Genomic DNA, 23650 nt, shown 5'->3' on the forward strand with positions numbered 1-23650 from the left:
ATTCCCATTAATACAGAATTCACAAGATAAACCGGTACTTTTCCATTATCTGGACAACAGATGTCATGAGGGTCTATATTAGATCAGCAAATGCTTAAAAAAGCGAACACTGATTGATCGACCTTATGTAAGCAAAAGCTTACAATCTCGAACTGTCAGATCAGTGATTTTTTTCCTAGGGAAAAAAATCGCTGATCCAAAACTCATACACACAACACAAGCACACCAAGCAAACAGAAATCCACACACATACACCTAAAATCTGACACCTAACCCAACACTAAACTATGCACACACCACTAACTATCCACTTACCTTAACCCAAACCCTAACCCTAAGTTCCGTCACTATCGCATACTCACCTCACGCAGTCCCTAACCCTAACTCATCTAAATCCGCCCTAACCCTCATGACCACACAATCGCACACATACCTAACCCAAGCCCTAACCCTAACCCTAACTCACCTAACCCACCCTAACACTCACATCCACACAATCGCACACTTACCTGAATCCCAGCCGTAACTTTCCACCACAGCACTGAAAATACCAAAGCAACAGAAACGGACAACCGAATTCTTTCCCTAGGAAAAAATTTGAGTTTCTGTTGCTTCGATAGTTTTAACTTTCACTAAAATAAGGTCGATCAATCAGCGTTTGCTTGTTTAAGCATTCGCTGATCTAATATAGACCCATGTCATGAGTGGCTAGACTGTTACCATGCTTTTGCATCTGAAAATCTGTAGAAGATGCATATTGATGCAACTTTTTCTTCACTTTCTTAGTGAATTCAGTATTTGAAAATTGTCCGTAATAGGGAGCATTGGTCCATCATTACTTTGAATATGTCTCTGCTTGTTGAGGAAAGTGAAGAGCTGCGATCCTCTCTGAGACAGGAAACCTGTTGTCTGATGAATTGTTCCCAAACCATGTATAGAAATGAAAGTGAAATACTGGTTTCATTTAATGACGAAATGACTGTAACCGTAGAAGATTCGCCTATTTGTACTCCTAACGTAAGTTTCTGTTCACATATCTATGACAAGGGTTTAGCATGCAAATATTTCCCAGTAAGCACCACTGACATGTTGACTAGCTGCCTTCTGTTACAAATAAATGATCGCTCTCAGTTCCTGTTTAGCACATCAAGAAAAAAGGAATACAGACATCGAACCGCTGAAAGGTTCAGTCTGAACACCTACGACTGATTTCCTTCAATATTCAGTCACAGACTGTACGTCTGTCAACAGTTCTCCTAACCAGTGTTTCAGTATCACAACTGAAAAGAAAAGTGTATAAAGGATAAAAATGAACACATTCATACTTTTCTTTAAGGGGCTTAAGAGCAGGGATGCATACACACTGCTATTTAAATAAATAATACATTCGGTGACAGTCTGCAAGGGAAGTATAACTTTTTGTATAAATATCATCGGCAGCAGTGTGATCTTTGCAACCAAAGGCTAACATTCCAAATACTGATAAGAGCTGTTGCCCCGATAACAGAAAAGTACAGATTAAACCTTTTTCCTGGATGCTAATCTCTATGTTCTCTACACAAGACATAATTGTTTCATTTATTTTATCAAAATTTTTCATTACATCATCACTACATCATTTTCCCAAATGTTATCCTAATCGACATACCTGTGGAAGCATGGAGGTGTTTAGGTGAAATGGCAGTGGAGTTTTTAACCAGATTGTTTAATGAAATCTTGGAAATCGAGAGGATGCCTGAGGAATGGAGAAAAAGTGTTTTGGTACCGATTTTTAAGAATAAGGGTGATGTGCAGAGCTGTAGTAACTACAGAGGGATAAAATTGATCAGTCACAGCATGAAGTTATGGGAAAGAGTAGTGGAAGCAAGGTTAAGAAGGGACATGATGATTAGTGATCAGCAGTATGGTTTCATGCCAGGAAAGAGCACTACAGATGCGATCTTTGCTCTGAGAGTGTTGATGGAGAAGTACAGAGAATGTTGGAAGGAGTTGCATTGTGTTTTTGTAGACTTAGAGAAAGCATATGACAGGGTGCCTAGAGAGGAGTTGTGGTATTGTATGAGGAAGTCAGGAGTGTCAGAAAAGTATGTAAGAGTGGTACAGGATATGTACGAGGGTAGTGTGACAGCGATGAGGTCTGCGGTGGGAGTGACGGATGCATTTAAGGTGGAGGTGGGGTTACATCAAGGATCAGCTCTGAGCCCTTTCTTATTTGCAATGGTGATGGACAGGTTGACAGACGAGATCAGACAGGAGTCCCCGTGGACTATGATGTTTGCAGATGACATTGTGATCTGTAGTGAGAGTAGGGAACAGGTGGAGGAGACCCTAGAGAGATGCAGATATGCTCTAGAGAGAAGAGGAATGAAGGTCAGCAGGACTAAGACAGAATATATGTGTGTGAATGAGAGGGAGGATAGAGGAATGGTGAGGATGCAAGGAGTAGAGGTGGCGAAGGTGGATGAGTTTAAATACTTGGGGTCAATAGTTCAGAGTAACGGTGAGTGTGGATGAGAGGTGAAGAAGAGAGCACAGGCAGGATGGAGTGGGTGGAGAAGAGTGTCAGGAGTGATTTGTGACAGACGAGTACCTGTAAGAGTGAAAGGGAAGGTCTACAAGAGGGTAGTGAGACCAGCTATGTTATATGGGTTGGAGACAGTGGCATTGACAAAAAGGCAGGAGTCTGAGCTGAATGTGGCAGAATTAAACATGTTAAGATTTGCACTGGGTGTGACGAGGGTGGACAGGATTAGGAAAAAGTATATTAGAGGGTCAGCCCAGGCTGGAAGATTTGGAGACAAAGCCAGAGAGGCACGATTATGTTGGTTTGGACATGTGCTGAGGAGGGATGCTGAGTATATTGGAAAAAGATGCTAAGGATGAAGCTACCAGGTAACAGGAAAAGAGGAAAGACTACGATAAGGTTTATGGATGTGGTGAGAGAGGACATGCAGGTGGTTGGTGTGACAGAGCAAGATGCCGAGGACAGGAAGAAATGGAAACAGGTGATCTGCTGTGGCAACCCCTAACGGGAACAGCTGAAAGAAGATGATGTTATCCTTATCAAAGATACTTTATTCATTGAAAAATACAGACCCCAATTTTCACTGCATCAACCAAATCCTTACTTATATCTTTATTCAAACAAAAAGATGAAGCAGACATATTACCATAGATCTATTTTTGTTTCTCTATATCTTTATTTAAGGTCATTCCCATTTCCTTTCCTTTAAATATCCATTCAGACAAACCATCACTTTTCTCATCTGCATATGTCAAAACTACTGGAATCATCACATCCTTTTGCATTACATATCTGGCATCCTTCATTTTCTAAGCCACTTCACTCACTATTGCATTCATTGCCAGCCACTTCACTCACTATTGCATTAATTACCAGTGCAAACAATATTCCACTCAGGGGACATCCTTGTCTTATGGCACACTTCATGCATATTTCTTTACTCAGCCACCCATTCACTAATAATCTCAGTCTATTATTTTGATATGCTGACATACACACTCTCCTAATTCTACTTCTCCATAACATGCAGTAAAGAATCATGTTCTGCTGTATTGAATGGCATGCTAATATCACCTACAGTAAGTTTCACATCCTCCCTTTTACTTATAATATCATCCACATTTTCTCTCACAAACACTAACAATTCTTGACATCCCTTCTATTTATGCCATATATACTTTCTTCCATAATATCCCTCAACCTTCTTTCCATACTGCTCTGCATTACTCTCATAAAAAATTGACTCTATGATATTTAGTGTGATTGGTCTTAATTTATTATTTCATTCTTCTCATCTTTCTTCCATATAAATTTTAACATCCCACTACATAACTCTTCATAAACAAACCCTTCCTTCAATCATTCATTCAGTACATTCACAAAATACTTTCTCTGCCAATCCATTAATTTCTTGAACATTCCATACCCTATATCATCTGGGCCTGATACTGAATCAACATTTACTTTCCTAAGTATGTCAGGCAATTGACTAATGATAATTTATGTTAACAATTCCTCATTACCTTCTTCTGATTTTTTTTGCGTTCCATTCTCTCTTATTTTCCTTCTTTTTATCCTTACACATATTTTCTATATGCTGTATTACAGTATTCATAATTTGCTCGTGTTCTTTTTACCTCTCCTTTTAAATGTTTTCATTTCCATCATTATACTAATGTTCTTCTTTATTATTGTACTCAAATATACAGATACCTCCTCCCTTCTCCCTTGCAGATAATATTTCTGCATACACAGCAATGCATTCTTTTTCCTCAATTCCTTTTATATATTTCTTTTTCCATCTCATATTACTATCTTGTATTATTCTGTAATTATCTAACTAATATATCCCTCCACACACACACAACCCTTAGCTACCTCTTTACTAACATACCCTGCCATAAAGGCATCTAAGAAACTCTGGAACAAAAGTGGTTTGAATTGTATGGCTAGGATTTTAAAGACCCTAGTGGTCATTAGCTTAGTAAGAACCTATGAACCTATATATGCAGGCAGTGCTATAATACCATAAAAATGCTTTATCCACCTCACATCCACAACAGTTAACCGTCCCATCCTTGCCAGTCTTACATCTATTATTTTCACTGATTTTTACAGAACACAGCCAGTCCAGAACAATGTTTGTTTATAAGTTCCATATTATATTTCCACTTCACAGTTTTTTCTGTTTGCTGACTTTCTTCACTTGTCAGAATTCTTATACCTCCTGACAGAATAACAATCATATGCCTATCCTTCTTACCATGTTAATAGTACTGTTCACATTTACTGAAATTACTATAAATTTATTGCTTTTCCTTCTTTTAAGTTTAGGGGAAATAGTTTTAAATTTTTGTTTTCTTATTTTTACTCTTTCCCAGTTTAATATTTTCCTGCGTTTATGTACAAATAATCCTTGATCCTCAGAATCAGATTTTTAACTGGCTAGAGCTTCAAACAAATTATTAGTCTCACTCCCTTCTCCTGACATCTCCTGCTGCATTCTGTCTTCATTTTTGCCTTCCATATTTTCTTGTACAGGTTTTTCCTCACCTAGTTCACCATCTCCCCTAGCCTCTTGTTGTCCTTCCTCATTTATGCTTCCTTCCTTTCCTCCATCTTTTACATTATTTACTGTTTGCGCTTGACAATCCATCCAAAAGTGTCCCTTTTTCCACACAACCTGCATTCAGACAGACACCTTCTTGTTGTATGTCCTTTCTCCCCACACTAGTTACATTGTATGTTGTCACAGTACTTTATAAAATGAGAAAATTCCACAAAAGAAACATATGATTTAGGCTGGCCAATATTAATGTCCCTGCTTGACAAAAAACAAAACCTAACACTTGACAAGTGTTTCACCATGTTATTTTCACATTGTTTAGAACAGTTTCCAACATCCAATCTCCATTCCATTAGTTTCTCTCCATTCTGACTTTCACAATGTTATCAAGAGTTTCACACAGACCCTGCATGCATTTTGTTAACATCATATTCCTTCAGTTCATCAGTTCTAAACTGTTAAGTAATATTTTTAACTCAAGTTACTACCAGAAACAAATAATTGTTCCATGCATAAATGTTCTTCTTTTTGTTACACAGTTCCAGTAATTTCATCATCAGCCCATTAGTTTTAAATGTTGAGTCACAAAAAGTGTCTGTCCCATTTTGGGGTCTATATCAGAATCGCAAAAGCTGTCTTTCGCGAATACATGTTCATCAACACATAAACGGTGAAGAATGAGAACAGCGAAGTACCAAAAGAGCGAAATGGAAAATGCTGAATGGGTTTTCTTGGCCAGCAGGGTGATCATGGGGATCAGGAAATGAATCCTTTTCCCCACTGTAGTGCAGTCTCGGAGTTGGTATATATAAGTAGGGGGTGTGGGGGGGTGCTGGGAAGCTTGCCCCCCTGCAAAAATGTTTGAAAAAGTGTTTCAGGTAAGGTTTGTACAGTAAGGTTTACCTTACCTGTATGGTGCTGTTACTTCTGGGAATGCGTTCGGCGTTCTCCATTTCGCTCTTTTGGTACTTTGCTGTTCTCGTTCTTCGACGTTTATGTGTCATGAACATGTATTCATGAAAGGCAGCTTTTGCAATTATAATATAGTCCCCCCCCCATGTTGTCCTAATATGTATAAAAGAATGAATTTCCTGAGCTTTGAAACCCAGAACAGTTATCAAATTGTCTCATACATAATATCTGTTACAGTGCTATTTTTTTTTACTTCTTATTTTCACAGTTGGTTTTATCTGCTCTTCTCTTAAAAACAGTTTTGCTTATAGTTTGTTGTTCCTCTCTTCTGCTTCCTGTCACTGCTGCATGTTTTAGTTACTTTACTATCTGCTGCCACAAAACCAGACCCCTTCTCAGCTTGTTGCTGCTGTCCTCTTTTACTTTCTGTCACTGCTGCACAAGTTTTAACTGCTGCCTTCTTTGTTACCACATCTCCTGGTTCCTGTTCCATGTTACCATCCTCAGTATTGCTGAAAAATGTATCTACCATCTCACCAACTGAAACAGCAGAACTGCCACCTGAATCATCCTTCGTGATTATTTTTAACAGAGAGTCATCTGCAGGACCTGCAGATTTCAGTTCTGTTATGTGCACCACTTCAACAGACTTGCTTACTCTCTTCTCCATGGAGACAGCTAAATGCTGCTCATTTGTAACATCTACCACATAGGAATCTTTGTTTACATTCTGAAGCTCCATATTGGATTTTTTTTTCCTCCAGAGTTTACTTTCCACCTCCAAACTCTCCATAGCTTTTCTCTTCTCCTCCATACAGCAGATCCTGCTTCCCTTAGGCATCATCCTTGCTGCTGAAGGAGCCCTCCTGCACTATCTAGCAGGTCCAAAGAGTAGGGAAACTTCCCTGATGCCTTGACCAAATTTCTCCTAGAAGTAGATTTGTCACCTCAAGTCTCTTCTGAAAAGAGGCCACTAGCCTGGTGTGGGACTAACCCAGTCAACACAGAATAAATAACTAAATAAATATTTCACTGGCACATATAACACATGTTGCCTGTCCATCATCCACCTGGAGTCAGCACTGCAGTAGACTAGATGGCCTCTCACACTTCAGGGCATGCAAACTGGCATTGACAGTTTGCTTACTCCTTCCTTTGCCAGCTTCTATCAGTACACAGTTCACTAACTCCTCCTGGGTTGTTTGTTTAACTGTAACCTATTTATCCTGCTGCTCTATGGGGTCAGTCTATAAAGGTGTTAAGTTGTACTACATTTTTCAAGACTTTAGCTGGCGGACTCAACAAAAGTTGGATCAGTAGCTATTTTGTACTTCTATATCTCTGGCGTTAATAAAATAAGAATAGCGCAAGCTTTCCCATCATTGTGTGCATTATCTGCATCCAGGCTTTGTTTTGCCAACTAGATAATGGAGTTGCTATATATTCTATAACATCTGAAATGAACTTGGGAGATAATCTAGCTTTCTAAGTAAAAAATATTTTATTTATGCAAACAGAATGCTATTTACCTATGTTGCTGATGGATTTTTCTAGTACTGTCATGGTTTGCTAATGGGTAATGGTAACATGCTGTAGGAATGGCTTTCCAGCTGTATCAAGTGTTTGTGAAAGAGTTAAGCTGCTGTGAGCAGTTCTTGAATTGTAAAGGTATGCATGCATATCCTTTTGTTTCCTTCAAGGATGAGGCTGCTTCTTTACTGGTTGTTTCATTGAGTCCTTCTGATCAAATAATATTTATTTTAATGTTGCTTTGAATGAATGAATGATTACCATTATGGTGAATGTGACTGTTGCAGTATTTGTATAACTCAATGAATTTAGGATTCGAGTAGGTGTTTTTGGTTACAGATAGTGTTCATGATATAATGAGGCACAGGGTTAGAATTAAGATTAAGGTTAACTTTTTAGTTGAGGGTTATGCTTAGTGCTACATTAAAGTTTATGGTTCGAGTTAGCTTTAGGTTAGCATTAGATTTTGGGTGAGGATTAGCATATAGATAATATAGTATGTGGGTTGTTTTGTACTGTACGTGGAGTTTTGGTGGCTTTGATTGCTAAAAAAATTCTTGTGGAAATTCTTTGTGCAATTGCTTTGTGTATAACTGAAGTGAATGCTTATTTAAATAAAATTGTTTAAGCTATCTAGTATTGCTTTACCATTATTGCCAGTGTTTTTTTTCAAAGAATGTGTTTTCACAGAAGAATGTAGGTTTGTGTCTAATCTGATGCAGAAGCTTGTGCTTATTTACTTTCCAATGTGTTTGTGTGTGCATATCTGCATGCTTGCATGTATGTGTGTGTGTGTGTGTGTGTGTGTGTGTGTGTGTCTATTTCTGTGCAAGCACTATTGCGTATGAGTGTATGCTGGTCTGTGTTCATGTGTGGTGTGTGTGTAAAATAAATCTTAACAGGGAATATCTCCTCCATAGTTTCCACTGTATCCACACACACATTCTTTCATACGCACACATGTACACACACACACACACACACACACACACACACGCACACACACACACATGCGCACACACACACACACACACACACACACACACACACACGCACACACACACACACACACACACACACACACACACACACACACACACACACACACACACACACACAGAAATCTTTATAGATTAGTGTTTCCTTTTCAGTTTCCACTGAAAGATTTTCTAGCTCATTTGACTTTACTTGGTTAACAATATGAACATATTCTTTAAAACTGAAGCAACATTACATGCTAGTAGGTTTTGTAATGTGCATCAGTTCATGGCATTCAAAGCACTAACATTTTTGCAAAAATGTCAGCATACCAGGAATACTTAAATTTGCAAAATAAATAAATAAAAATTGATGCACCTCACACTTCCCACAGCTCTAACCATGCTAACTCTAAGGATGAATGCAAGGTTCACCAACATTAAGTTTACTGTAGCAGTACTGTTCTGTTACTGGACTTTTTCCCATGATAGTATGGCATGCCACTTTAACTATTGTTTCCCAAAATCTTATGGATATAAGTTATTGTCTTTGCTACTCCCTTTACAGTTTCTGTCACAATATTTTCTATATTGCTTTTAATATCTATCTTTTTAAGTCTTATAGTGTCAAAAAATTAAAATAATCTGAATATCATCAGACAAAAATTGGCCACACAGTTTATCATACACAGTTTTTATAGCAAATTGTGTAGACCACCGTTATGAGACCAAAGTATTTTAGAAATGCTTTGTAATTTTGAACTAATGATGATGGTTTACTTCTTGCTTTACTGCTAACCAGAGTGTTTTAACTACTGATGACAGTTTACTTGTTGTTTTACTGCTAACTGGAGTATTTGAATTACAGATGATGGTTTACTTGCTGCTTTACTGCTAACTGGAGTAGCTGAACTATTGATGATGGTTTACTTGCTGTTTTACTGCTAACTAGAGTGTTCAACTACGGATCGCTTACTTTTTGTTTTACAGCTAACTATGATGACAGTTTACTTGTTGTTTTACTGCTAACTGGTGGGTTTGAATTACTGATGATGGTTTACTTGTTGTTTTACTGCTAACTGGAATATTTGAACTACTGATGATGGTTTACTTGTTGCTTTACTGCTAACTGGTGGGTTTGAACTACTAATGAAAGTTTACTTGTTGTTTTACTGCTAACTAGAGTGTTCAAATTACTGATGATGGTTTACTTGCTGTTTTACTGCTAACTGGAGTGTTTGAATGATTGATGGTGGTTCACTTGTTGTTTTACTCCTAACTGGAGTGTTTGAACTACTGATGACAGTTTACTTGTTTTGCTGCTAACTGTAGTGCTGCTGCATCTGCTGGAGACAGTCATGAAACTGAAACAAGAATATTTATTTTGCATCTGTAATTATTCATTTCATTTATTTCTTTGGCAAATGCATTAAAACATATAAATTTTCCCTTGCACACTTTTGTACAGGTTTCTTAATAATAACAACAACAATAGCAGCAAAAACAGTGAACAATACAAACAATGCAAACAAGAGGGTAAATCTGGAAATCTATCTTCATGTGATAATGTGCCCTTCTTCCATGGTCTCATCTAGCATTGGAAATGGTTATACTAAATGAAGAAGCTGAAGAACATAGAAAGCTTTGTATATTGCTATGAGCACCCCACCCCACAGCAAACACACACACACACACTATATAACATTTTCTTTTTGATATTTAAGTACATCACTAACTGAAAAAGTTAGCAACAATTGTTTTAAGACCCCATATAAATGTATCAAGGAAGTTCCAGGAAGCCAAACAGGTATAAGATATGCTGTAGTTAGTTGCTTATATTTTTATATGTAAGACAAAGAGTGACAGAGGTGATCAGTGACAGAAAAAAAAACATAGGAGCTGTTAAGGTCAAAGCAATATTCAAATGACAATTGGATTTCTAGAGCCAGAATACATCTAACATAAAAAATACATCATGTCAGTGCTGAAGGACAAACATTCCACCCACCATCATGTATCACACATTCTGGGGGTAATTCATCTTGAATCATTTTACAAGATCTGTAATTCTTTTATGTAGTATTTCAGGCACTGGATTACTGAAGTATAGAATTATGCAGTACACAGATGCAAAACAAGTTGCAGTGGATGTTAATATTACAAATCTATCTGACAACACTCGGTTTGCCTTCCAACATGAAAAAATAACTCCTGTATTTGTCAGCACCTCATAGCTTCCAGTGTAAGAAGGCATTAATTGAGGATGATTTGAAAGTCAATTGGCCTCTGTATTTCACACATAAAGCATAGCACAGTGTGTTGTTACTGAGGACTGTGATTGCTGTTTGAATAGATGCCTGCAAGTCATTTTATTGCTAACTATGCAACAGCTTTGCTAGACTGTTAGACATATATTTGTCAAAGAGATGTATCCCAAATGATGATGTTAAGCCAAATTAAGAAGATCTGATTAGATCAAATGCAAATAAAATTTGTCAATGACTATGCTCTTTATTAGGCATGATAGCTTTTCAAACATCATGACTGCTTTTACCCTTTATTCATGTCTATTATAGTCTGAGATAAGGAAATAGCAGCTCCTTAGGGAACATATAACATTACTATAATGTTGTCTTTGCAATAAAGCAATATAATACCTCAATTTTATGAAAATATACGTATATTGACTGAACAAATTAAAGAATGCATACATATTTTCAATTGTTAATCTTTTTTTTTTTTTTTTAAATATGAGCTCATTCCACACTGAATATTTGAATACATGTTTTAGAAAACGTAAAATTAAGATACAAAATAAGGGCAGTGTAAGGCTTTTGAAAAACTAAGATGTTGACTTTGTATCCTTGCAGGCCTGAAATTGAACAATCTGCGCTTATTGTAGATTATGCCAAAATTCTTATTTCATTAGCACATTTGGATTACACCACCAAGAAAACAAAATAAAAAAATCAATAATAAGGAGACAGCCTTCCATTCTGCTGGGATGGGGAGTCAAAATGGTATCATTCCTTCTAGGAGGTGGCTGGATCATGAATCAGTCACTTTGTAACTTGTAGTGTGCAGATACCAAAGTCATTTTAGAAAGAAAAAAAAAAACAGTAAATTCACATCAAATAGATAGGTTGAGATATGCTATAATGGACTGGCCCATGAAGTCCTGAAGAGTTTTGATCAAGCATGCACAACAGATTTAATAACCAGCAACTCAGCACTGCTGCAGAGAGCTGCGTAGTGATGGCCATACAGAGTACATTTCTCAGCAAAGGTCCTCTCTGGCATGAACAGAAAGTTGCTACTAACAAGAGGCACAGCATACCACTAAGATACTACGGAGTAACACAGCCCATACATGATTGGGTAAGGAAGTCCTAGTTCAGTAAATTTAATTTATAGATAAATAATACAGAAGGTCTTGACTGGCTGTCTGATCATAAAGCCAAATTGTTATATGTTCAAGAAATGGATGATATTAACCTCAACACTGAGGCAAAGTGAAACTAGAGAAGTGAACCTTGACAATGTTCTTGAGAACATATAACCACTTGTTTATGATCAGAGAGACCAAATCATAGTTCGTCTTGCTACACAGAACTTTACTTTCTCCAGAGAAAGAAAGAATGAGAGAGAGACACAGCAGGAGAGAGTGAGAAAGAGAGAGAGAGAAAGTGCAGGAGACCAATTGTTCTACAATTTTGAAAGCTGTGACACACATCATATTGCCACACAAGTCTCACTAGTACATTGAGTTTAGTTGTTCTAATGTACTACAAGGCAGAGAAACAAAAGAAAGAAAGAAAGAAAGAAAGAAAAAAGCAAAACAAAAAAAAAAAAAAACCTGTAGGAGCATGAAGAGTTTTACAGCTTAACGATACTTCAGAGACAGGAGTCAGAAGCAATGTGTATTGTATTGTGTATCAACATTGAAACTCTTTGATACACTTTACACTACAACACCCAAAAGGAACTGTGGAAGAGTAAAGTGCATTACAGCCTTTAAAGCTAGTTCTGCTTCCTAATGCAGTTTATATGTGGCCACTGTTTATGTTCTGTTATGAAACCAATGCTTAACTGTGCTAAAAGTGCTTAAATGTTGTCTTCTTCTTGATTTCAGAGTGTAATCATGGCACTTCATTTACTACAATGGTTTTGTTTTACTGTGGAATATGAACTCAGGCAAAATCCTGCCCTCTGCTTATCAGAACATGATTGTTTTTCATAGTGTTTCCTCATACTGAATGTGCTATCATTTTGTTTTCACAGTTGGCGCCTACAAACGTACATTCAACAAGAATGATGGCGTGGATATTTAATCATAAACAAAAAAATGAATGGGTTATGAGGATGTAGTGCGAAACTGAAGGAGGCTATACATTCCACTTAAAGGTAAGCTGCTGGCCTGCTTTCACTGCATGTTATGTATAACAGATGCATTTTTTTCTGAGATTTGTATATTGTGGGCAGAATAACTTGGTCCAGTTGAATAAAACCTGACAGGAAAAGACAAAATTATAAGGCTGGGTGATTAATTTAATGGCAGACTAAATTAATATTTACTATCTGCTTCTGCACAATCCTGAAAACTAATGTACATGCTGTAGGAGAGATTTACCACCACTTAATTCCACTTATTCAGAGTAAATATCCAGTAGGAAGGATTAAATAGGGGTTTGTCATGCTTTTGCGCATGTGTCTGTGTTTAATGCATCACGTCTTAGGTTAGAACTGATGCATGGCCCAGGATTACTGGTTCCACATCTTATGTATCCTTGGATGTGATAGTTCAGTATGGAGGTGCATGTTGTAAGAAGTATGTTGTATGACAGTAAATGTAAAAGTAAATGTAAAAGTCAAGAAAAAAGTTCAAGAATGAGTTTTTTGAAAAACACCAGAAAATGTCTAAAAGACAATGGTAGAAAAAGGTGAGCTGCTACCCATAAATTTCTATTGTATATCTGCTCTGTAAGGAAAAACTGTTGCTATAATTAAACAAAGTAACCTAGACTCAAATGCCAGGTATTAGCCACATGACAAAAAAAATATTGACAAAAAAAAAAATCTACACGTGGCAAACTGAGTGCTGTCAGATAGATTTGTAATATTAACATCCACTGCAACTTTTTCCCTGTTTAATCCATTTATTCTTGTAATTCCTGATCCCTTTACCCTATATTTCTTCAGGAAAACTTATCTGCCCAACCTCCAGTGTTTGATTTGAAACTGCAGTTAACAAAACAGTGATTTTTATTCTCAAACTTCCTTTTACTTTTTTCTGGGTCTTTTTCATTCTTTTTGTAGTAGTCAAGACTTTTCTAACATATCATCCCAACTTGTTAATGCTATATTATCTTTCATCAGTACAATAATTATTGGGCTTCCAAAAGATTACCTGCATAGCCTTATCTTATAAAACCATATAGCCTTTCCAGAATCTAAATTCTAACCCTAAATCTCACACCCAGTTCCCAATAATTTAATATCTCCCTTACTCTAAACATCTACTTCCCCTGTCTAGCTCTAAATTGCCCAGTCACTCACATAACATAAAATTCCATCCTCCATCTCTAAATCTAAATTCTCCAATTCTTCCTAACCCTAAAACCCCACCCCTGCTCTGTAAGCCTAAAATCTCCTCCCGCTCTCTCCCCACAGCTGCTTGTATGAACTCATTTTTGAGTTTGAGCATTGCAGCAGCTGACACATGCTACAAGAAGCTTGAGTCCCTGGCTGCAAGACAATAGTTTTTGAGTGCTTGAGACTGGACTGCATGTAGTGAACCCCTATTTCCTTACTTAGACAAGTTGTCTACTTCAATAAATGAACACTTTATGCTTTATTTCTTCTTCTTCTTGACATTAAAGCTGCTTTACCTCATCCCTTGTATTTTTGAATTCATGAAGGACTTTGAACTTATAGCCACCTCAGGTAGTACATTTCATATGTTTACCACTTTCCTGTGAGAAAAAATCATTTTCATAGCATCTATGTGCCAAATATTTTAATATATTGCCCATCTGTTTAGTAAGAAATCTTGTGATTAGTTTCCACACGACCTCAGACAACAATTAATATTTGAGCTCTTTCTCTAACGTTTTTGACAGACATATCAATTTTCTATACACCCAGTTACGACTTTTGGAAATAAAGGATACAAATCAGTCAAGCTTGTATAATTTTACTGTAATCAGTTTTTAAATGAAGTCTGTTCATTTCAACAGCTAGGCTGAGTATTCAGAGAATCTATGAGCTCTTCTTAAAACTTTGAAAAAACAACCTGGAAATCTCAATCACAGTGGTAATAAAACATAAATTGAAAATAAAAAAACACTGAATAAAAAATAAAAATGGGACACACCATAAAAAGCAAGCACACTTGTAATATGATTAAGTGCTTATATTTTTTATTCTGAAGAAGACCTACTTTTATCGTTGAAAGCACTTAATCGTATTAAAAGTGTGTTTGCTTTTTACAGTGTGTCCAGTTTTTATTTTTTATTCAGTGTTTTTTTTATTTTCTCTTATTTAAACCTGTTTACCTATGCTGTCACAATAGCATATAAACATCAAAATCAATTATTTTTTCAGGTACGCTTCAGTATCGCATTGTGAATTTCTTGAACAACACAAATGATTCTATAACACAATTTTCTTATATCTCTTTGAAGTTAACTTCTCTCTGAGACTTCAGATGGTCTGCGGACACTGGTCAAAACAATTTAGAAAACCAGTGGATTTTTTTTTTGGCGGGGAGGGGGTTGTCTTGCATCCTCCACCTGGAAGGCTTTGCCCTATTCACATACTACTTAATAATATATACTAACACAATAGTTACACAAATGGGGAGAGAAGCCCCCACAAACTGAATCATGGCCAGTGTGGGTTCTAATTGTGCACTAGTAATGATTTCCTATTGAAAACAACATGAAGGGGGTTCAATATCAGGGGAACTGAACTTGAAGGGGTGAAACCTCATCCACTTTTACTAAAGGTAGAAAAGCCATATAAATGTATATATTAATTTCAAGTTAATCTGATGTGGATAAAGTATTAGGTGTAACAGTGGAGCTGTAGTGGCCAGGCTTCAGAAGGCTTATCTGGTCTATTTCCTGGTAGTGAAGTATGCAACTATAAAGCATTCTGAGTAGAGCTCATATGAATAAAGATTACATGGGATAACTGTGGATTGTATGATGCTATGAATATAAGAGAAGTTGAACAGTTGAAGTGGATATACTGAGAGCAACAAACAGTGTAATGGGGCAAGCAAGAAGTTGCTTTGTTCTGCAATTAGTGAATGTGCATTTAATTTTATTGCAGTGATTACAAAATGTAAACACCCAAAATTGTATAGAATTGTCTAGCTACATCAGTTAATGGACCTTATATACTGATGTTTTGATATGTCAGAAACACATTTTCATGCTTAGGCAAAAAATAGCAAACAAAAGGCATTGCGTGACATTTATGAATAAGGATAAAAAAGATTCTTTGAGTATATTTGGAAATTACTTAAATTTTTGCAACATATATTTCTGCTGTCTGCGACCTTTGCATTATGCAAGATCTCCCAGTCATGTGGAGCACAGAATTTATAGTTATTCTTCAGTAAAGACATCTGCAACAGAAACATGGCCTTTAAAGATTGCAGACATACCCAGACAGAGGTCATTCATAAAGAAGGGATGCGTTCAATATCAGGCTGGAAAGAGTCAGATGCAGCACTTGATGTCCTGCCTTAAGCAAAACAGCAATATTATTCCTCTTCAGTGAGTCTATTTCCACGCTGTTTTTTTTTTTTTTTTTTTTTAATGAGGAAAGGTATTTATTTAAGAGCAAGCTATTCCTCTGGTAAAACACTTATAACATTCAGGGTGTGGTACTGTAGTCCATGCAAGTGGATTTGAATATTATGGCTAAACTTTGTCAAATATCATACAGTTTTGAAATAAATGCACAGCTGCAAAATAATATGGCAGTAATTACTTGATGCTTTAATGATCCCATCACTTATGAAAGCTGTGCTTATGCAATACAGCATATGAAAATGCCTATGTATGTCTTTTTTAATATTGCACCTAACATTTAAAGAAATACAATTCTTTAATGTACCAATGAAACTAGTTCAGAAGAATACATTTCTAAAAAAGTTATATTTTCACTGAAAGTTATGATGTACTTCTTGATGCTGGTGGTTGCACTAAGCATTTTTACATTTGACTGTGAGCTTTAAGATCAGTTAGTACATGCAGGATACGTGGGGATAACGATGGCTGGAGTTCTAGTAACTGCTTTTCAGGTTATCACAAGGAAATTGTTATTTTTAGCTAAGCTGTGACTCAGTCCTACAATTTCTACAAAAATAAACATACACATTAGTCCCCTCATGAAGGACCACCAATGCATCTAGAAGGAATCCTTTCTTCTACTGCTACCATTATAAATATAGGAATGTTAATAGATGTCATTCAATGTAAGTGTTGCTTCAATTTAAAGAAACTACATTTGCATAAAATATAATCAGATTACTTTTCATGAGGAGCAAAGACCTCCACACACCTAACAAAGGAAGCATACCTCCTGCAGATCTTCTCTAAGCATAACCATTTCTAGGGTCACTTCACCTCAAGATTAATGGGAAATCTTCCTTTCCAGCAACCTTACACAGCAAAGCACTACCTGAAGAATTCACCACCATCCAGAGTATCCTCACCTAGTTTTCATCCAGCTAAGGTGCTATCCTTTTGCATCTTTGACCATAACAGATGTACTAGTGAACAGTTGTTAAGCTATAATAAAATGCCAACACTAGCTGCCCATTTCTGACTGGACATTACTTACCATTGCCAACAGAAACATTCTGCTTGCCATGTGTCCTGGTCTGCGAACATTAGACTATAAAAAATCATTCACATTCAGATTTAGACTGAATTTATAACAATTAGGAAAAAACAATATTCGCACATTATTGCAAGCAAATATTAACCTGAAAGTGCAGCCAAAAATAAATATATCTTGTTAAATGTGTCAGATAAAATGTCTGAGAACTAGCACCTCAAAATAGCCTTTAGCTGTTTTTTTTTCTTATGGCTTTGTCATCAGGAATATAAATAAATCAGCTCAATAGAGTTTGTCAGAATAAACAGGTTGAGTGTGTGATGTTATATTCATGTAGTCTGGCAGTGGAAGTTGTACAGGAAGTTGATTTTGTATTGCCAAATCAAAGAGAACAGTTTTTGCAAAGCTGTTATAATCTGTTCATACATTAAAAGATCTTTCAGTCAAAAAGTTAAAGACCATGGCTGCTTCCTTGACTTTGTGATAGTCACAACATGAAGTATGTCTCAACGTGTTTGAAATGTTTAGAATGGTAAGAGGTCTGACATACGTTATTGTCATATTGTATAATTTCATAGAACCGTTCAAGTGATTGATCATTTATTTGTTTAATTGTGGTAGTGGTATGCTGACACACAAATTTTCTTAAGCGAATAGTAAACAGGAAAAAAAAAACAGAAACAAAATTGACATTATACTTAACAGAACAAGTGCTATTTTCCTGAAATAAGAGCATAAATAGAGATAAATGTGTAGTACTAGCTTGCAATTGTTAGTCTGCATAACGCATGGTTGACATAAGTAATGAACTAGTGATAACAACAGAAAAAATATGTGCAGTGTATATAGAGTAAGGATGATATCGGTCTACCCCTGTGGTTCAGATTCCTACCAAATCACCATAGTCCATGCCATTTTAAGTACATCCCCTCAGACAGAATGAATATCACATTTTTATCTTTCAGTTTACTCCACCTTTGGACTCATACAGTAGCAGGTAGCAATTTGTACAGATGTTGATTGAACGAAGAGATTTTTTTTATTGTTTGCCTAAAGTGAAAAGCTAAAATCCTGATGCTAAGTGCTGTAACTGAACATAAAATGCAGTCGTTCATCTTTGGCTGTGTGCACTGCTGAGGCAGTTGCTTTTTTGTTTTCTTTTGCATTGTGAGCTGATTTAAAGCACACAACAAAGCAGCAAAGTATTTGGGTTGCTCTGATATCTGACATTTCAAGTTTACTTATTTTAGTGTTTAGGTGCATTGTTTATTTTTTTCTAGCATTACTGTTGAACATGTCTACATTTCAGTGTTTATTGTTTATTTCTTACTTGAAAAGATGATTTTTGTAACATAATTTGTGTAGTCAATATTCTGAGGCAATATGTGACACATGCAAGTCTCTGCTTATTTGCTTTTATAAATCAGCATTTGTTTGGTTAAATTTAATTATGCCTAAGACATCTGGTCCTCAAGAATCTGGAAGTTTTTTTGCACCTACATAAATGTTTAGCTCCTTTTTATATTTGTTCAGCATAGAGTTATTTCCTAAGAGTAACATCAGTGCATTCTCCTGTATAGGAATACAAATCACTCCCTTCTCTTGTTGTTATTGGTGCACATTTTAGCAGTAGGTGAGAATTCTGAAATGTTAGTTCTATGGGTAGTATAGATTAGACAAAAATGTTCAAAGAGAAATCTATCTGACAAAGTCTTGTAGGATGCAGGTTCATAGATTCTAGTTTCTCAGTATGTTTGCAGCCAAAGAGACTATAGAAAAGCTCAAAAATATTGCAGTACTTGAGGAAGATGACAATATACAGAGAGACCATACGTGAATCTTCCTGTAATAGTTCTGTATTAAAATCAGAATAGTAAAAGTAACTTTTACTGAGTTTTGTAATCAGATTTTATTACCTTATTTGTTATTTTGGTGTTAACACCTTATGTTTACTCTCTTACAGGGTAAAGTGTTATGTGAATTAAAAATAAGAATCTGTATTATGCTCAAAGACTAAGCTGACTGGACATTTATACAGAGAAATTAGAATTTTTAACACCCATATAGAAATGCTTGTCAGTATTTTTTTCTAGGTCACTAGACATACCTGACAATAATGGATGATATTTTTAAAACTTCTGTGTTGTCAATGAATCTAGTTACTGTAACATATTCCTATCCCTTGAGATTAAAGTTTGGTTTAAGTACTTACTGCCAATTTTATGATATTAGTTATTCAGGTACTGCAGAATAATCAAGCTGTGATGTAGCTACATATGAATATATATATATATATATATATATATATATATATATATATATATATAATTTATGACGTTATTAATAAAGTATTATTGAATCATAAATACCATGATACTGACCATATTAAAACTTGACTTTTGTCAATAGCATCTTCTAATATTTTGTCTTCTGTTTTTCTGCTGAGGCAATTATGTCTTATTTTACTATTCCGCTATAATTTTTTTTCATTGTTTTATACTTTATCTGTAGTACTATGGAGCACAGTGAAAGGAATGACTTTCTTATGTCTAAGCACTAATGTTACTAACAACTGTTTGCATGTGGGGACCAAACCTATATTTTTTTTACCTTGCCTTTTTCTCCCTGTCCCACACAGACAATTAGCTTATTTCTATTCTGTAGTGATTCATCAGGAAGGACAATCATCCAAATTACACTAAAACGTATTTTATACTTGTCCTAACTCCCTTACTCCCTTTTCCTGGATGCATGACCTCTTTTATTGCTGGCTGCATTGTGCATGTGCATTCCCACACATGAATGTAGTAACACAGACATGTAGCATGGAAGATTTTCATCCACAGCCCCTTTGCTTCCTCTGCTGTATTACCAAGCCTCATCCAAATACGACTATTACATCAGATTGAGCTACCTTCCTCTTCCCAGGATGGGCAGGCCCAGTGCTTGCTACTCCCTGTAATCTTACATCGTTGTCGCCACCAATGCATAGGTCACTAATAGATGCTGCGTCATCTGGATCTTGAAATGTCTATTAGTCACTGCACCATAGAACTGGTTATTTTGTCAAAAAACTGTTCCAAGAAATGAACACAAGTTTTGGAAGCAGGACCATACTTTGACAAAGCTGTATTGTTCTTAATCCATTTTTTTATTATTAAGTAGATTCTTTTTTTTCTCAAACTTTACGCAGATCACATGATTAACTTTTTCAGAAGTAACATTAAGAGGCTGATTTAGCTCCATCCTTCATGAGAAGGACAGTTATGATCTGTCTCAAGATTTAAGGGATGCTTTGGTTTGAAATAAATAACCAAATAATGATAGTAATCTACTGTCATTTCCTCATGTTTGCCTGAAAGATGCCTCTTGCATGTTATCTGATCAAAAAAACTTGAACAGCAGATTTTAGTAATTCTATCAACAATGTCTTCTTTTATATTTAAAAAGAACCCAATTTTTGCAGCTTATCTAATCATGTTGTATCTATCACAATCTTAAAAGTATCAATTAAAATGTTTTGTAAAGGCTCCATCCTTGGTTAGCATATTCACATCTTTCATTTTATCTCCATCATCAGGTTCTAATATTACTATTTTTTTATGTATTCAGTTTTGCTTGCATTTGTCTTTCATCACAGTGACGACAACATCATTAGCTGGCATCTGGATTTTGAATCAGACTTTTCATTTCAAGTGGGCTGCCTTTATTTTTTTTTTAAGATTTATACTTGTTAGGTCATTAATAATGTCTTTTTGTTCTATTCCAATCTATTACTTATTATTTTCTTCAATTTTATATATTATTAATGGGATGTTTAACAATATGGTAATATGCTATATCATACATTAAATACACACTCTCTTTTGTTAACTGGTATAAGAGTGATCTTCGTAGAACTTTTTCAGATCTTTAATCTACTCCTTTTATTTTGACTTTGTAAGAACTTTATTGCTGGATTAATAATTCCATTTACTCAAGATCCTGAATTTTGAGGTGTTTTAATGCATGGAATGACTTTAATTCAGAACATAACATTATTACAAGCAGAGTTATTAGTAGAAGGGAATAGCTCAGGTCCCGCCAAGTGGTCTGCTCCTTATTTGGAGTTGTTCTATAGTATTATTCATACTGCATGGAGTTTTAACAATCATCTGCTGGCTACCACTATTCAAATCTATAAGATTTGTGGATACATGCTATTTATGGTGGTGTATAGCTCCCACACTTTATAACAATACTTAAAGTATCCCATAATTATGGTATCTGCAGAAGAGCTCATACTACTTGTATCAAAGAAAACTTCTTTAAATTTAGCTTTAGTAATTGTCGAAGATCTTGAACATCAAATGAAAGCATCTTTCTCTATCAATAATGTTAACTGTTAAGAGCAAGAATTCAGAGCTACTGTTGACTTCCTAAGAATACTACCAAACATAATCTACACCGTGTGTAGACATATTTACTCCTTCTCTTCTATTGTGATTTCTAATAAAAAGGGATACATTTAACTCATTTCTCAATGGCACCGATGTAACACCACACAGTTGTCTTCCAAGAATAATAATGCTTTTAAAGGGTAATTTTATAATTCAGACCGCCACTGCTTTCGTATTTTGGTCTTCATCAATGTCAAGAATTAAATTCAATTTATCTGGTTTATGGCAAAAGCCAAAAAAGGCTGGACTGGTTTAAATTATTTCTTACTGAGGTAGTATATTTTGTTAGAGGAAAAATGAATCCCATTAACATAATGAGAAGACTGAGGTGCACATATCTTCTAGTACAAGATATACTGAGTTACTGAAAGCAAACACCATCGTTTAGCCAATTGCTATTGCAATTTTTTGTTTGATTATTTTAGTGTCATGCTCCCTGAAGGCAATATTACAACTGATGAATGTGCTACCTGCCACAGGGAAAACACCAAATGTGGATGTCATCTTTTCCTTTACATCGAATGAGGTGCAGTCCTTAACTTTGTGTAGTATCACAAGAAACAAACCAAAACAAGAAAAAATTAGACTATGCATCTCTCTTGAGGTCTGATATGGTTTTGTTATGCTTGTTTCAGCCTGTATTTCTTCATCAAGTAGGCAAGTTACAGTCTTTTTCTTAGCTTAGATTGGTTAGGAATTTGCTACCCTATTTATCTCAAAGACAACCGTCACAAGAATGTAATGTTCTAATGGTGAACCATTCGTAACATTTAATGACTGTAATTTTCCCTGTGTATCTGCCATGTCATTGACTAGTTTATTTATTTATTTTTTTATTTTGCATTTGTTGACCGGGATAGTCTGACCGGATACATGTCCATTTTCAGTGGAGGCCTGGGGAAAAAAGCTCCAGGTTACAAAAAATAAACAATTCCACTTATAAAAAAGCAATAATATCTATACAGTTCTTATAGAGGTGTCCCCCGTAGAGGGGGCTTACACAAAAGTAAGAGTAATTACAAAATACATGTTGAATAAGGTAGAAGCAGGGTTATATGCAAGAGTTGTTAAGCAGCACATAATGAAGTAGAAACTATTTACAAGTTACTTACAGCTTATTTACAAGATTACATACTCTGTGGTCTTAGAGAGGGAGTATAAAGACTTTTGTTACCTATCAGACAGATGTGACTGCTATCAGTAAAGAAGAAAGATAGAAGTGGCTTGCATAAGACAGAGGGTTTAGGGTAGGAGTTAGTCAGGGTTGGTACAGGGACAGAGCCAATGTCCCATAAGGTATTGTTTGAGGCCTTTTTTGAACTGGTTCCCGAGTAAGAATAGTTGGGAGAGAGTTCCATGTTTTTCCAACGAAGATGGCAAACAGGGAGTCACCAGCAGAATTAGTTGCTTTTTGAGTTTGGACAAGACATTTGTTGGATGATCTGAGTGGTCTGAGATTATAGTATGGTTTTAAGATATTTGTTAGAGCTGGAGTGTTTTTGGGTTTATATAGAATTTTGTGGGTGATAAAGAGCTGGTTAAACTGGATTAATGTGGGTAGTTCGAGCCATCGGAGGGGCTTAAGGTTAAGGCAATGGTGGGTCCTGTACGAAGAGCCCATGGCAAATCTAGCTATATGGTTATAGCTAGGTTATAGCTATAGTTTGTTGTAGTTGAAAGGTAGGGATAATTAAGGAAAGTCCCTCCCACAAGGACATAATCAAATACAGCATTCTGTGACCTCTGTCTTTTATTTAGAGTCAGTTTTCTCAGTATGCAGCTGGATATGATTTTACAAAGTTGCTGTGGTAAGCTTTGTAGTTGCTAAAAATATCTATTTTATGTAAGT

At 35.9% G+C, this 23650-nt stretch overlaps 1 protein-coding gene across 5 annotated transcripts in view; it reads left to right on the forward strand.

The window, feature by feature from the left end:
- TMEM108 (transmembrane protein 108) overlaps positions 1-23650 on the forward strand; it is a 1727675-nt gene that overhangs the window by 21393 nt on the left and 1682632 nt on the right. For all 5 annotated transcript variants that reach the window (XM_044064647.1, XM_044064651.1, XM_044064649.1 and 2 more), the window contains exon 2: positions 12791-12913. The gene's annotated coding sequence lies outside the window, so the exon portion shown is untranslated. The remainder of the gene's footprint in view (positions 1-12790; positions 12914-23650) is intronic.

This window comes from Protopterus annectens, chromosome 3.part0 (assembly GCF_019279795.1).
Source record: "Protopterus annectens isolate FY-2018-M chromosome 3.part0, PAN1.0, whole genome shotgun sequence".
NCBI lineage: Eukaryota > Metazoa > Chordata > Ceratodontiformes > Protopteridae > Protopterus > Protopterus annectens.